Raw genomic sequence first — 14,425 nt, 5'->3', positions numbered from 1 at the left:
CATCGCCGCCGCCGGGGGAATGGAGGTGGCCGATTGCCGCGCGACGTCGGGGCACCGGGGAGGCGGAGAGGGAGAGCCTGGGACCTCGGGGTCCGCGGCCAGTCGGGAGCCCGAGAGTTCTGGAGTCCTGTGGGTGATGCTCGCGCCCTTTCTTGGGTCCTCCCAGAGGCACTAATGTTCGCAAGCGTTGGTTTTGGTTTTATGGGGCGGATGCAAGTAGCCAGCAGTTTGGGGCGCAGCTGCAAACACAAATGGAGTGAAGCGCCGCCGGAGCGGTGGGGGACTCTGGCTCTTGGGTGCGCTCACTTATTGCTACCCTCTCCCGGACGCTACTGGTAGAGTTGACCTTCTCTGAGACTAATTCCACTACAGCTACTTAGAACTGCAGGTTGGGGACGGGGTGGTCGGGAAGTGATGAGGCTTTGATTCCCTTATTCTGAAGTTTTCGAAGTGTGGTCATGGGAAAGATTTGGCGCCTACTTGGGAGCTGGGAACGACCTGGTGAAGAGTTCAAGGCACCTTGATGGGAAGAAGGAGCAAACCTAGTCAAAGCAAAGTGCAGCAGTCGAGTGTGGATGGAGGGCGCCCCTGCTCCGGGAAGGTCTGGGGCCTCAGCCTGGGCCGCGCTCTCCCTGCGGCCCAGGCAGTGGGTGTCTCTGGTGATAAGGGTGTCCTTTTACCTCCAGAGGCAGGGAGGAAACCTTTCGCATGGGAGACTCAGTTCCTGCTCTCAGGAGGACAGGGAGGAGGGTCAGTGTCCCTCTTGTATCAGCTATTTCTTAAGTAACTTTAATGCAAAATAATTAATATGCCACTTAGGCATATTTGGCGGCAGCCTGCCCAGAGCCCCAATACTCTTTGAGATGATCAGTTTATTATGAAAGGATATAACTGAGGAACAGCCAGATGGAAGAGATGCACAGGTCAAGGCGCAATGAAACAGTGCAGAGCTTCCGTGTCCTCTCTGAGCTCGCAGCTCTCCCTGAATCTCCACTTGGTCACCAGCCTTGAAGCTCTCAAGAAGGAATGACTTTTTTGTAAAGGTGTTGAGGCATAAACCAGATAAAGGGCTTTAATATATATATATAGATAATTTCCCCTGCTTATTCCAAAAGGTTTTTAAATAGTTTACGTCAATATAGTAGCACAAGATAACTTGAAAATAACTGGGGGAGGAGTTCAGAATAGGGAAATAAGGACGAGTTAGGTTATGTAAGTGGTTGGTTTGGCTCGTAGAATGGAAAAGGGAGGAGTAGTGAGGAGAGGTGAGAGAGTGTGTATAACACCAAAAGGGGTCACTTAACACACAGACACACACATGAATGAATGCAGTTTTTTTTTTAATGCTGAAAAGGTATAGGAGGCCTATAGTTAACAATAATGTACTAAGGTCCATTTCCTGTTTTGATATTGTACTACAGCTATATGAGATGTCACCATTGGGAGAAGCTGGGTGAAGGATATAGGGGAATCTTTGTGTTATTTTTGCAACTTCCTGTAAGTTATTTCAACTTAAAAAGTTTTATTTAGAAAACTGTAGGGCTTATGGAATAAATAGGGTTGGGACACTGTCCTCAAAAGCTTCATCAGTGACACTTCTTTAAAGAAAGAGATAAAACCAGTAACACAGCTTTACACATGTTAAGTGATTGCAAAATTTATAAGTACTACAATAAATATGACTACCTTGAAATAAAAATTGGTATAATTTTACTTGCCTCCAGCTCTACCAGTTGGTACTGTTAGCTTAAGTATAATATGCACTGTTCAATTATCGTGTATGCCATTCAAAGATGGCTTTTTTTATTCCAGAACTCCTCTTTTCCCTACCCCCTCTGCTCTTACTGCAACCCCACCCCCCCACCCCCGCTTCTGTTTTCTCAGCTTCTGTTTTTCCATTAACTCTCTTGAGAACTCACATGGTGCCTATTGACAAACGCCCTTTGGACCTGAGACCATTATTCAAGATGTGCCCCGAGCCCCTGTCTGGGTGTGTGAAGAGAATCGTGCCTACAGCTGTTACTTTACCCCCCAGGCATACAGTTAATAAGCTGCCAGTTGGTGTAAACCAAAAAGTGAAGAGATGAGCAAGCCGCGTTTCATTGAAGCAGTTGTACTTGTTTGTATAGCTGTTGCTATTTCAACTGTTATTTTAAACTTTCTAAACTTGCCTGACTTTAACAGAATTACACTCAGCTTGTCGTTTTGGCTGTACTCGAGAGGTACCGTGGTACAGTGTGACACCGTGAGCCAAGTATCAGTTTTCAAGTGTAGCTTTCTTGATAGTTTGGTTCTTTAGGAAGCTTAATTTCAACGCTTTCATATCAGATCTTTTTCCTACTGATAAGATAAGGAGGTGGATAGGGGATGTAACTCAGCATATTTGTGGGGAGTCACACGATTAGGAAGAAGAGAGAATAAAATATATTGTGGCAAAAAAAAAAAGAAAGCTTAATTTCTCAGTTGCCCATTTGGGGAAGGCACAGGGTAGGGTTGTGTTTCTTTCTGGGGAGGGGACATGCTAGTCTGACTTTTTTTTTTTTTTTTGGCCGTGCCCCGTGGCTTGTGGGATCTTAGTTCCCCACCAGGGATTGAATGTGGGCCCTCGGCAGTGAAAGCGCGGAGTCCTAACCACTGGACCGCCCCTAGTCTGACTTTCACTGTTTGTTCTTTTTCAGATTTTTAGTTTCCAAATGCTAAATATGCATGAGATTTATAGCTGCACGTCTAACCTTAATGCACGGCCCTACCTCTCCACATGGACTGTGGCCAGAAGAAATGGTTTTGTGGTTTAGGGAGCTCTGCGTCCAGTGCTGTCAGCCCCCGAATTTGAGGTCACAACTGGGATTATCCACTGTGTTGAAGGGAGGAAGTCAAATGACGTGCCCTTCGCTCTGGCCTTTGGGGTCAGATTGTGGGTTTAGGTGTTCCTTTAAAAATCTCCGGAAAGGGCTTTTTAAAATTTTGGCCAAAATGGTCAGGCTGCTTCTAAACCTGTGTGCATTTACAGTGAAAGAAAAATTGTGTTAGGTGTTGATGGTTTCTAGTTGCCATCCACATGCAGTAATAACAACAACATTAACATACACGAGATTTATCAGGTTCTGTGCAGCCTGGACTGTCTGTTTTATGCTCTTGCCCTCCTTGAACCCTCCCAACGTCCTACGAGGCGGATGGTTTTAGGAGAGGGGAAATGGTTTCCCAGGCGCACAGACGCCTTCCTCTCCAGCGCAAACACTTTTATTTCGACGTTTTCTCTTTCTCATTAGCTTCTCTTGTAATAAAATGGTTTCCAAGGAGTTTAACTTGTCAAACCTTGATTAATAAAAGAAAGAAAGAAAAAAAACACCTTTTTTGAAGGGAGCAACAACCAATATTTTTATTAGAATATTAAAGGTGGTTGTTTAAATGTGCAATTAGAGGTTCTGACTTCCTGGTATTCTCATGCTTCTATTTGGGTAAGGTTTAGGGAAAACTTCGTGGGGGAAAGACTGATTCTTGGGAAATTTGTTTTTCACCCCTTATTTTCCCCTTTATAGTCTCCCATTCAAGCACGTGGTGGGATGCGGGATGCATTCTTTGGTCGGGTAGGAAGGGCACTGGCAGATCCTTCCAGTCGGGGAGACCCCTGCTTGTGCCAGGTGTGGAGGAGGGCAGAGCCCCTCAGGGCCTGGCTGAGTGGAGTACTGGTGGGGACACCATGCTTGGCATGGAAGCCACAGATCCAAGAGCTCGTGTGGGCTGGAATGAGAGAACCTTTGGCACCGTGTTAAGACCCAAAGCTTGATACTCCCCTAGGAAGGTGAGTGAGAGCCCCAGGAATGACCTGCGTTACATTTTCTGCCAGCCTGGCGGGATGGAGTCTGGAGTCAGCTGTAACACTGAGTGAGATTCATACCAGTTATGTGGGTAGACGTTTGTATAATATGTGGATGATATCAAACTCCTTTTAGAAGTCCTACTCTACTCTCTGTGAAATAGCCAAAGCCGAACCATCCAGCCTGAAGCAAAAGGAGAGGTGTTTGTTCTTGAAAGGAAGGTTGGGTTCAATTCATTAGATTACAGGCATACCTCGAAGGTATTCAGTTCCAGACCACCACAGTAAAGTGTCACATGAGTTTTTTGGTTTCCTAGTGCAAATAAAATTATGTTTACGTGGTACTGTAGTCTATTAAGTTCATATGCAATAGCGTGTCTTAAAAAATCAATACACGTCCCTTAATTTAAAAATACTTTAATGCTAAAACATATTGACCATCATCTGAGTCTTCAGAGGGTTGTAGCCTTTTTGCAGGTGGAGGCTCTTGCTTGGATGTTGACGGCAGCTGACTGGTCAGGATGGTGGTTGCTGAAGGCTGGGTTGGCTGTGGCGATTTCTTAAAATACGACAGTCATGAAGCGTGCTGCATCGACTGACTGTTCCTTTCACGAATGATTTCTCTGTAGCGTGCGATGCTGTTTGACACTATTTTACCAACGGCAGGACTGCTTTCAAAATTGGAGTCAGTCCTTTCAAACCCTGGTGCTGCTTTATCGACTAAGTTTATGTAATATCCTGAATCCTTTGTTATTTCAGCTATCACCATAGCATCTTCACCAAGAGTAGATTCCGTCTCAAGAAATCACTTTTCTTTGCTCATCCATAAGAAGCAACTCCTCATCCGTGAAAGTCTTATCATGAGATTGCAGCAATTCAGTTGCATCTTCAGACTCCACTTCTTCTTTTAAAAAAAGTATTTATTTTATTTATTTATTTTATTTCTTGGCTGTGTCAGGTCTTAGCTGCGGCACGCGGGCTCTTCGTAGCGGAGCGCGGGCTTCTCTCTAGTTGTGGTGCGTGGGCTCTAGAGCGTGTGGGCTCTGTAGTTGTGGCATGAGGGCTTTCTAGTTGTGGCTCATGTGCTCAGTAGTTATGGCTCATGTGCTCAGTAGTTATGACACGCAGCCTTACTTGCCCGAGTCATGTGGGACCTTAGTTCCCTGACCAGGGATGGAACCGGTGTCCCCTGCATTGCAAGACGGATTCTTAACCACTGGACCACCAGGGAAGTCCCCCGCCGACTCCACTTCTAATACTAGTTCTGCTGTTTCCACCACATCTGCAGTTAAGTCTTCAACCCTTCAAAGTCATCCATGAGGGTTGGAATCAACTTCTTCCAAACTCCTGTTAATGTTGATATTTTGACCTCTTCCCATGAATCATGAATGTTCTTAATGACATCTAGAATGGTGGATCCTTTCCAAAAGATTTTCAATTTACTTTTCCCATATCAATCAGAGGAGTCACAGTCTATGGCAGCTGTAGCCTTACAAAATGTGTTTCTTAAATAATAAGACTGGAAAGTAAAAATGACTCCTTGATCAGATGATCCTTGACGGGCTACAGAATGGCTGTTGTGTTTGCAGGCATGAAAACAACTTGAATCTCACTGTACATCTCCATCAGACCTCTTGGGTGACCAGGTGCATTAATGAGCAGTAATATTTGGAAGAGAATCTTTTTTCCTAAGCTGTAATTCTCAACAGTGGGCTTAAAATACTCAGTAAATCTTGTTGTAAACAGATGCGCTGTCATCCAGGCTTTGTCATTCCATTTACAGAGCACAGGCAGAATAGATTTAGCATAATTCTCAAGGGCCCTAGGACTTCCCAGTGGTAAGTGAGCATTGGCTTGAACTTCAAGCCACCAGCTGTATTTGCCCCTAATAAGAGAGTCAGCCTGCCGTTTGAAGTTTTAAGCGAGGCATTGACTTCTCCTGTCGAGCTATGCAAGTCCTAGGTGGCATCTTCTTCCAATAGAAGGCTCTTTCATCTGCATTGAAAATCTGTTGTTTAGTGTAGCCACCTTCATGAATTATCTCGGTTAGATCTTCTGGGTAACTTGCTGCAGCTTCTACATCAGCACTTGCCGCTTCACCTTGTACTTTTATGTTTTGGAGCTGGCATCTTTCCTTGAACCTCGTGAACCAACCAGCTTCAGACTTTTGTTCTGCAGCTTCTTCACGTCTCTCGGCCTTCATAGAATTGAAGAGAGTTAGGGCCTTGCTCTGAATTAGGTTTTGGCTTAAGGAAATGTTGTGGCTGGCTTGATCTTTTATTCACACCAGTAAAACTTTCTCCATGTCAGCAATAAGGCTGTTTACTTTCTTATCATTCGAGTGTTCACTGAAGCATCACTTTTAATTTCCTTCAAGAACTTTTCCTTTACATTCACAAGTTGGCTAACTGTTTGGTGCAAGAAGCCTAGTTTTTTTTAAAATTCAGTTCACTGTCTTATGGCCACGCTTCGTGGTACCCCAAAACAACAACAATAGTAACATCAAAGGTAACTGATCCCCAATAACAAATATAAGAATGGAAAAGTTTGAAATGTTGTGAGAATTACCAAAATGTGAGAGACACGAAGTGAGCAAATGCTGTGGAAAATGGGGCCAATAGACTTGCTCAACGCACGGTTGCCTCAAACTAATTTGTATAAAGAAAGCATTATTTGTGAAGCACAGTGAAGTGAAGCTCAGTAAAAGAAGGCATGCTTGTATTCTCCAAGGATGTTCAAAGCCTGGTACAGTGAGCCATGCAAAGAGCATTGAGGGAGTTGTGTGGGGTGGGGGGCGGGCGGCCGGGGATGGGAGGAAGGAGGTAGGACTTCATTCTTCTGGGGGCTTATTTGTGCCAGACACTTATCCTTACATCCACATTGTGAGGTAGGTAGTGATTCTTGTACTTTACAGATGAGGAAACAGGAGACTCAGGAGAGCACTTGCCTGTGTCTGAAGAACTGGCGTGAGGGTCGTGGAATTTGCCACACAGGCCCGTGCTTACTGCCCTCTCTCAATTTCCCGGAAACTCTTGGGTTGCACATTTACCTATCAAAACAGTCAACGAGGGCTTCCCTAGTGGCGCAGTGGTTGAGAGTCCGCCTGCCGATGCAGGGGACGCGGGTTCGTGCCCCGGTCCGGGAAGATCCCACATGCCGCGGAGCGGCTGGGCCCGTGAGCCATGGCCACTGAGCCTGCGCGTCTGGAGCCTGTGCTCCGCAACGGGAGAGGCCACAACAGTGAGAGGCCCGCATACCGAAAACAAAAAACAAAAAAACAAAAAAAAAAACCAGTCAACGATTTTGAAGCGCCTCAGGTAAAGGTCCTGGCCAGTCTCCTCTGCTCTTCATTACCTCCTCTCTGAGGCCTGCCTTCACCCTCAGAGAGGAGTCCATTCTTTGATGCAGGTTATAGGTTGAGTTATGTCCCCCAAAAGACATGTTGAAGTCCTCACCTGTGAATGTGACCTTATTTGGACATAGCCTTTGCCAATGTAATCAATTTAAGATGAAGACATTAGCGTGGGCCCTCATCCAACGTGATTGGTGTCTTTGTAAGAGGAGAATGCCATGTGAAGACACAGGCACACAGGGAGAAGTCATGTAGAGACAGAGATTGGAGTGACGCGTCTACAGGCCCGGGAAACCCAAGGAAGCTAGGTGAGGCATGGGACAGACACTCCCTCTGAGCCCTCAGGAAGAATCAGCCCTGCCCACACTTTGATTTTGAACGTCTAGCCTCTAGAAATCCGAGAGAATAAACTTCTGTTGCTTTAGTCACCCAGTGTGTGGTACTTTGTTACAGCAGCCCTGGGAAACAAATACATCGCACTGCATAACCGTTTGTAACGTGAGGCCCTTCACAGGTTTTCTTGTAACTGGTGGCTCATCCATCTCTCTCCTGGCTCACCCGTGGGCTGGGTCGGTCTTCTCTCAGCCCTGTAATCATAGACTTTGAGCCTCCTTTCACATGTGGCCCTAATTTTGTGTGTCTTAAAAGGCCCAAAGCTAAGGCTTCTCTCAAGGCTAATGCTTCCTAAGGGCTCTGGGGGGCTGAGACCAAGGAGCAGGGGGTGTAGTGAGTGAATCCAGCAGTGGGTGCCAACAGCCCTTCTGTGGCTTCTTTGGCCCTGAGGTGGGCAGAGCGTGGCTGTGGCCAGTGCTGGGTTGGTGGGCATCATGGGGGTGCGTGTGGGGCCACTGTGGCCAGCTGCATTTGAGGTGCCCGTGGAATGAGGCTTGGATACGTGTACACATTTAAACTCTTCCAGAGGAACAGTACCATGAAATGGTGTGGGTCCTGCCCTCTTCAAGCTCTTGGCCCAACCTGTGGGTTTCAGTGTTGGACACCATGTTTTTAAACTTTCTATGTGACTTGAAAAGACATTTTGGGAGCTAAGAACTGGTTTGTAAAAGAACTATCACTGCTCAAGTGAAACGAAAGTTCTCCTTTTCCATTAAAAATGATGTCTCATTTAAAAAGGCAAACAGCACAGTTTAAAGAGGCACAGCAAGCATCAGAACCAGACATAGCAGGGTTGTTAGAATTATCCAACTAGGCATTTAGGATATGGTTAACATGCCAAGGGCTCCAATGTACAAAGTAGACAGCATGCAAGAACAGATGGGAAATAGAGGCAGGAAGATGAAAATCCTAAAAAAGAATCAAAGAGAAATGCTAGCGATAAAAAAAATAGTGGAACAGAAATGAACAATGTCTTTGATGGACTTATTAGTAGACTGGACATGGCTAAGGAAAGAATCTCTGGGCTTGAGAATATATCAATAGACACCCCCAAATAAAAAAAGAGCTCTTAAAACTCAACAATAAGAAAACAATCCGATGGGCCAAAGACCTTAATGGATACCTCACCAAGAAAGTATACAAATGGCAAATAATGTTCCATGTCATATGTCATCAGGGAACTGCAAATAAAAATAACAACGAGATACCACTACACACCTATCAGGATGACCAAAATGTGGAACACAGACAACACAAAATGTTGGTGAGGACGTGGAGCAATAGGAACTCTCATTCATCAGCGGTGGGAATGCAAAATAGGACAGCCACTTTGGAAGACAGCTTGGTAGTTTCTTATAAAACAAAATCTACTTTTACCACGCAACCCAGCAATTGTGACCCTTGGCATTTACCCAAGGGGTTGAAAACTTATATCTACACAAAACCCTGCACATGGATGTTTACAGCGGCTTGATTCATAATTGCCAAAACTTGGAAGCAACCAAGCTGTCCTTCAGTAAGTGAGTGGATAAATAAACTGTGGTGCACCCACATGATGGAATATTATTCAGTGTTATAAAGAAATGAGCTGTCAAGCTATAAAGAGACATAGAGGAATCTTTAGTGCATATTACTAAGTGCAACAAGCCCATCTGAAAAGGCTACATACTGTGTGACTCCAACTATATGACATCCTGGATAAAGTAAAACTATGGAGACAGTAAAAAGACCAGTGGTTGCCAGGAGTTGAGGGGAAGGATGAATGGGCAGAGCACAGAGGATTTGGGGGCAGTGAAACTCCTCTATATTATGCTGTAATGATGGATACATGTCATTATATGTTTGTCCAAACACCTAGAACGTACAACACAAAGATTGAATCCTAATGTAAACTATGGACTTTAGGTCATAATGATGTGTCACAGCAGGTTCATCAGTTGTAACAATGTACCACTCTGGTGGGGGATGCTAATAATACGGGAGGCTACGTATTTTGGGGCAGGGAGTATACGAGAAATCGTTACCTTCTTCTCCGTTTTGCTGCAATCCTAAAACCTGTTCTAAATTTTTTTTCTCTAAAAGAATACTGATGGCTCCATGCCACAGGCTGGGATTTTGACTAAGTTGGTCTGAGTATTAGGATTGGTTAAATCTCCCTAGGTGATTCTAATGTGCATCAAAGTTTGAGACCCATGGCTATAATGCATGCATCAGAATCACCTGGTGAGCTCGTGCTCGCACAGCTCTTTGGGCTCCATGCCCAGACTTCCTGATTCACTAGGTCTGTGGTGGGGTCTGAAAATTTGCATTTCTAGCAAGTAATCTGACGATGCTAATGATGCTGGTCCAGGAAGAATACTTTAATCTTTTTTTTTTTTTTTGCGGTACGCGGGCCCCTCACTGCTGTGGCCTCTCCCGTTGCGGACCACAGGCTCCGGACGCGCAGGCTCAGCGGCCGTGGGTCACGGGCCCAGCCGCTCCGCGGCATGTGTGATCTTCCCGGACCGGGGCACGAACCCGTGTCCCCCTACATCGGCAGGCGGACTCCCAACCACTGCGCCACCAGGGAAGCCCCAGGAAGAATGCTTTGAGAACCACTGTATGAGAGTGACGTCAGTTAGCATTTTCTTTCCTACCCACTTGCTTCTCCCTCCCATACCAACCCCTGACAACTAGTAGATGACTCTCTTAGTTTAGTTATACCTACCCAGGCAGAGCACATTCAGTTTAGGAAAGCTATGTCATGCATAGGGCTCTGTTACAAAGCAGGGAGAAAATTTAGAGAAAGATATTGAGAAATTTTTTTTCTCATTTATTTCTCGTCACTTGAGTGGAAGTGATGGGTAACACAGGGACAAGTGGGAGGGTGAGGCCAAAGGAGATCTCTCTTCCTTTAAGTTGGTCAGTCTGGGAGCCAACTCCATCACCCACTGCTTTACTAAACATTTCTCTTAAATTGCATTCTTCAAGGAACAGAGACTGATTTCTGCCCTACGTAACACGTTCCATAATTTCAACATTCCACGGCTGTAAGAGTGGGAGATACTGCAGTGGCGCTCCTCAACTCTGTGTGACACGGCTGTGATTCCATGGTGCTCCATTTCAGTATCCTCTGAAACATTTCTGTGGTGCTGAGAAAAACTCATCTCTTTACATCTAAAATCACTTTTTTGCTAGAGAATGAAGTTGAGGAGTTAAGGTGTGTTTTATTAGTTTACTCATTTGTTTCTCATCAGGTCTTCAAAATGCTAGGGGGTCAAAACTCAAAGACCAGTGTTGTGTTTTAGGCCAACAGGAAGTGTAAAGCCAGTTTTCTGGTTGAATACAATAATGCTGAGAAACATTCTTTGTGTAGTTTTAATTTAACACAAATTTATTTCATTGAGTTTTCATTTTCTTCTGGAAAACTAGAAATCAAATGAACATGATGGTATTTATCATCAATGTTTATGTAATGAATTACCCCAAAATTAGTGTCTTACAAAAATTAACATTATCTCGTAGTTAATGTGGATTGGGAATTTCTTTTTTCTTTTTTTTTTTTTTGCGGTACGTGGGCCTCTCACTGTTGTGGCCTCTCCCGTTGCGGAGCACAGGCTCCGGACGCGCAGGCTCAGCGGCCATGGCTCACGGGCCCAGCTGCTCCACGGCATGTGGGATCCTCCCGGACTGGGACACGAACCCGTGTCCCCTGCATCGGCAGGCGGACTCTCAACCACTGCGCCACCAGGGAAGCCCTGGATTGGGAATTTGATAGTGGCTTGGCTGGGTGTTTCTGGCTCAGGGTGTCTCATGAAGTTTCGATCAGGATGTTGGCAGGGACTATGGTCATCTAAGGCATGATTGGGGCTGGAAAATCTTCTTCCTAAATGGTTCACACACATGGCTATTGGCAGGAGGCCTCAGTTCCTCACCATGTGAGACTTTTCCAAGGACTTCTTGAGTGTTCTCCACTAGTACATGCCCAGCTCTGAATCTGGGGGTGAAGTCTGAGTCCCTGGTTCTCCAGAGGAGAGTTGGGTGCAATGGTGTAAGAAAGTTCAGTGTATTCTGGACATGAAAAACAGCAAATGCTTATGCCAGTCTTTATCTTTGTGCTGCAGGCTGCTTAATTAGCATAGCAGATAACATGTAGTAGACATCCAGGAAAACTTTCTTGAACTAAATATAAGTCCTGCTTTTAGGGAGACAAAATTTGGCGATGACAAGTAAACATACATTTTAAGTGCAGTGTGGTAAATGTTCTGATGGGGGCCATGGAAGCACAGGATGGGGCACGGACAGGCCAGTGGTGGGGAGAGGACCAGAAGAGGCCATGTCAGAGCAGAGTCTCTAAGTCAGCCTTGCATTAGGCTACATGAGCTCCAGCAGAGAGACTGTGAAGAGAAGAGTATGGGGCACCATTGGGAAGCTGTAGATCAGTCTGTGTGACTGAATCAAGGTGTAAGGAGTTGAGACCATGGCAAGACCAGAGATCAAAGAGATGGACGAGGTCTGGCAGGCCTTGCATGCCCTGCTGGGGACTTTGGGTTTTATCCTTAGGGAGATTCAAAACGATCTGATTAATGTCATAGAAAGATCCTATGGCAGCAGAATGCTGGCTGGATTTAAGGAGAGCAGGGGATGTGTGTAAATGAAGGCAGAGGGACCAGTGAGCTGGTCACTGGAGCAATTAGGTCACATATGATAAGGGCTTTAACTGAGGCAGAGATAGCAGCAAAGAGGATGGAGACAAGGGACGAGAGTAGAGGAAGAGTAGAGAAGAAACTCTTTCCAGTTTGATGTGGCAGATACTGCTAATTGTCTCCCAACACCCATTCTCCCCTTCTTCCTTTAGAGTAGGATACTACTATACCTCCAAGTACTTTAGCTGGGCACGTGGTTACCCAGAACCATGACTACATTTCCCAGCCTCCCTTGCAGCTAGGCGCAGCAGCCATGTGACTAAGTGCTGGCCAATGGGATGTGAGCAGAAGTGGTGTGTGCAACTTCTTAGTGTGTCCTTAAATGAAGTGGAGTGTCCTCTGCTATGTCCAATCCCCCACCCCTTTCTGCCAGCTAGAATGTGAACAGGATGTTTGGAGGTGGAGCAGCCATCCCGCACCACAAGGTGAATACCTCACTTTGAGGACAGCAGAGCTACAAAGACAAAAGGAGCCTGGGCTTCTGACATATTACCTCTGGGTCTCTTTCCAACAAGAGCTAAATGAACTTTGTCTTTTTATTTTTTTTAAAACCTCTTATTTTTATTTTTAATTTTTTAATTTTTGGCCATGACTTATGGCTTGTGGGATCCTAGTTCCCCAACCAGAGATCAAACCAGGGCACCAGGAGTGAAAGTGCTGAGCCCTGAGTTCAGGAATTCCCTGAACTTCTGTCGTCATTGATTCTTGTTGTTTTGGATTTTCTGTCACTCACAGCTGAACTTACTCCTAATGAATAAACTTGGGAAGGACTCATGTCATTTATCCATTCTGACTTCCTGTCTTTAGACAAAACTTCAAACCATTCTAAATAGAGACAAACTTGCTGTTTTACAATATTTGAGAGGGTTTTCTTATGAAACCTCTTTTGCTTTTCATTGTTGATTTTTAACAAGTGTTTGATGTAAAATGCTTAATATAGTGCCCAGCACATGGTCAGTGTAGCTAATGTGAAAGAAATCGCTATCTGGAAGAGATATCTGCACCCCTACGTTCATTGCAGCCTTATTCACAAAAGCCAAGACATGTAAACAACCTAAGTGTCCATCATGTAGTATATATATATATATATATATATATATATATATATATATAAAATATATACACGATAGAATACTATTCAACCATAAAAAGAAGGAAATCCTGCCATTTTTGACAACATGGATCAACCTTGAGGGCATGAGGCTGAATGAGATAAGACAGGCAGAGAAAGACAAATACTGCATGATCTCACTTATATGTGGAATCTAAAAAAGTCACTCATAGAATCAGAGTAGAATTGTGGTTGCCAGGGGTAGGGGGTGAAAGAAATGAGGAAACGTTGGTCAAAGGTTACAAACTTTCAGTCAGAAGATGAATGAGTTCTGAGGATCTAATGTACAGCGTGGTGACTGTAGCTAACAATGCTGGATTATATACGTCCTTGAAATTTGCTAAGAGAGTAAGTTTTAAAACCCCACACACAGAAAAGGTAACTATGTGAGTTAATGGATGTGTTAACTAACTTTATTGTGGTAATCATTTCACAAATATGTGTATCAAATCATCATATACACTTTAAATGTATACAATCTTATTTGTCAATTATATCTCAAAGCTGGAGGAAAAAAATCAGCATGATGTAACTGAGAAGAACCCACAGAAAATAAACATATATGTATTTTGCGTTCCTGAGACTCTTCTGTTGCACTGTCTCTAAATATTAATTAAATGTTTTTGTCTTTAAAAAATCTCTGTGAAAACTGCTGAAGAATAGGAAAGTTATAATTAACAGCTATGATTCCACAACTAAACTCATCCTTGTTAAGTCTGTGGAGATAGTTTATCCCAGGGTCTGACTTCCTCTTGAGGGGGCAAAGTATGATTTAAAGTGACTGGCTCCTCAAGGGCCATTGTCATAACTGGCCGGCTGCTGCTTTCCTGGAACCTGGATTGTGTGGTCGGCGTCCAGGCCACTGACAAGAATGGCTGCAGAGGCCTAATTGCATCCATCTCCATCTTGGTGGGTTCCAGGCCTCCCCAGTTTATGAATGTGATTCACAGTGTTCTTATTCCAGAAAATACACCGGCAAAGGAGCCGTAAGTGTAGCAGTCAAGATCCCAGCAGGAAACAGATGAGCAGCACACTCAAACAGTTAATTGAAGAGAGGTAGGGGTGGC

The 14,425-nt window shown here is 44.7% G+C and overlaps 1 pseudogene; it reads right to left on the bottom strand.

The window, feature by feature from the left end:
* Nucleotides 1-376: 376 nt before the first annotated feature.
* On the bottom strand, nt 377-6,250 carry LOC114895327 (annotated as a pseudogene).
* Nucleotides 6,251-14,425: the final 8,175 nt, after the last annotated feature.

Source organism: Monodon monoceros, unplaced genomic scaffold (assembly GCF_005190385.1).
Source record: "Monodon monoceros isolate NGI ecotype Baffin Bay Population unplaced genomic scaffold, NGI_Narwhal_1 Super_Scaffold_14, whole genome shotgun sequence".
Taxonomy (NCBI): Eukaryota; Metazoa; Chordata; class Mammalia; order Artiodactyla; family Monodontidae; genus Monodon; species Monodon monoceros.
The sequence above is the reverse complement of the archived record's forward strand: the minus strand, read 5'-3'. Positions and strand labels throughout refer to the sequence as shown.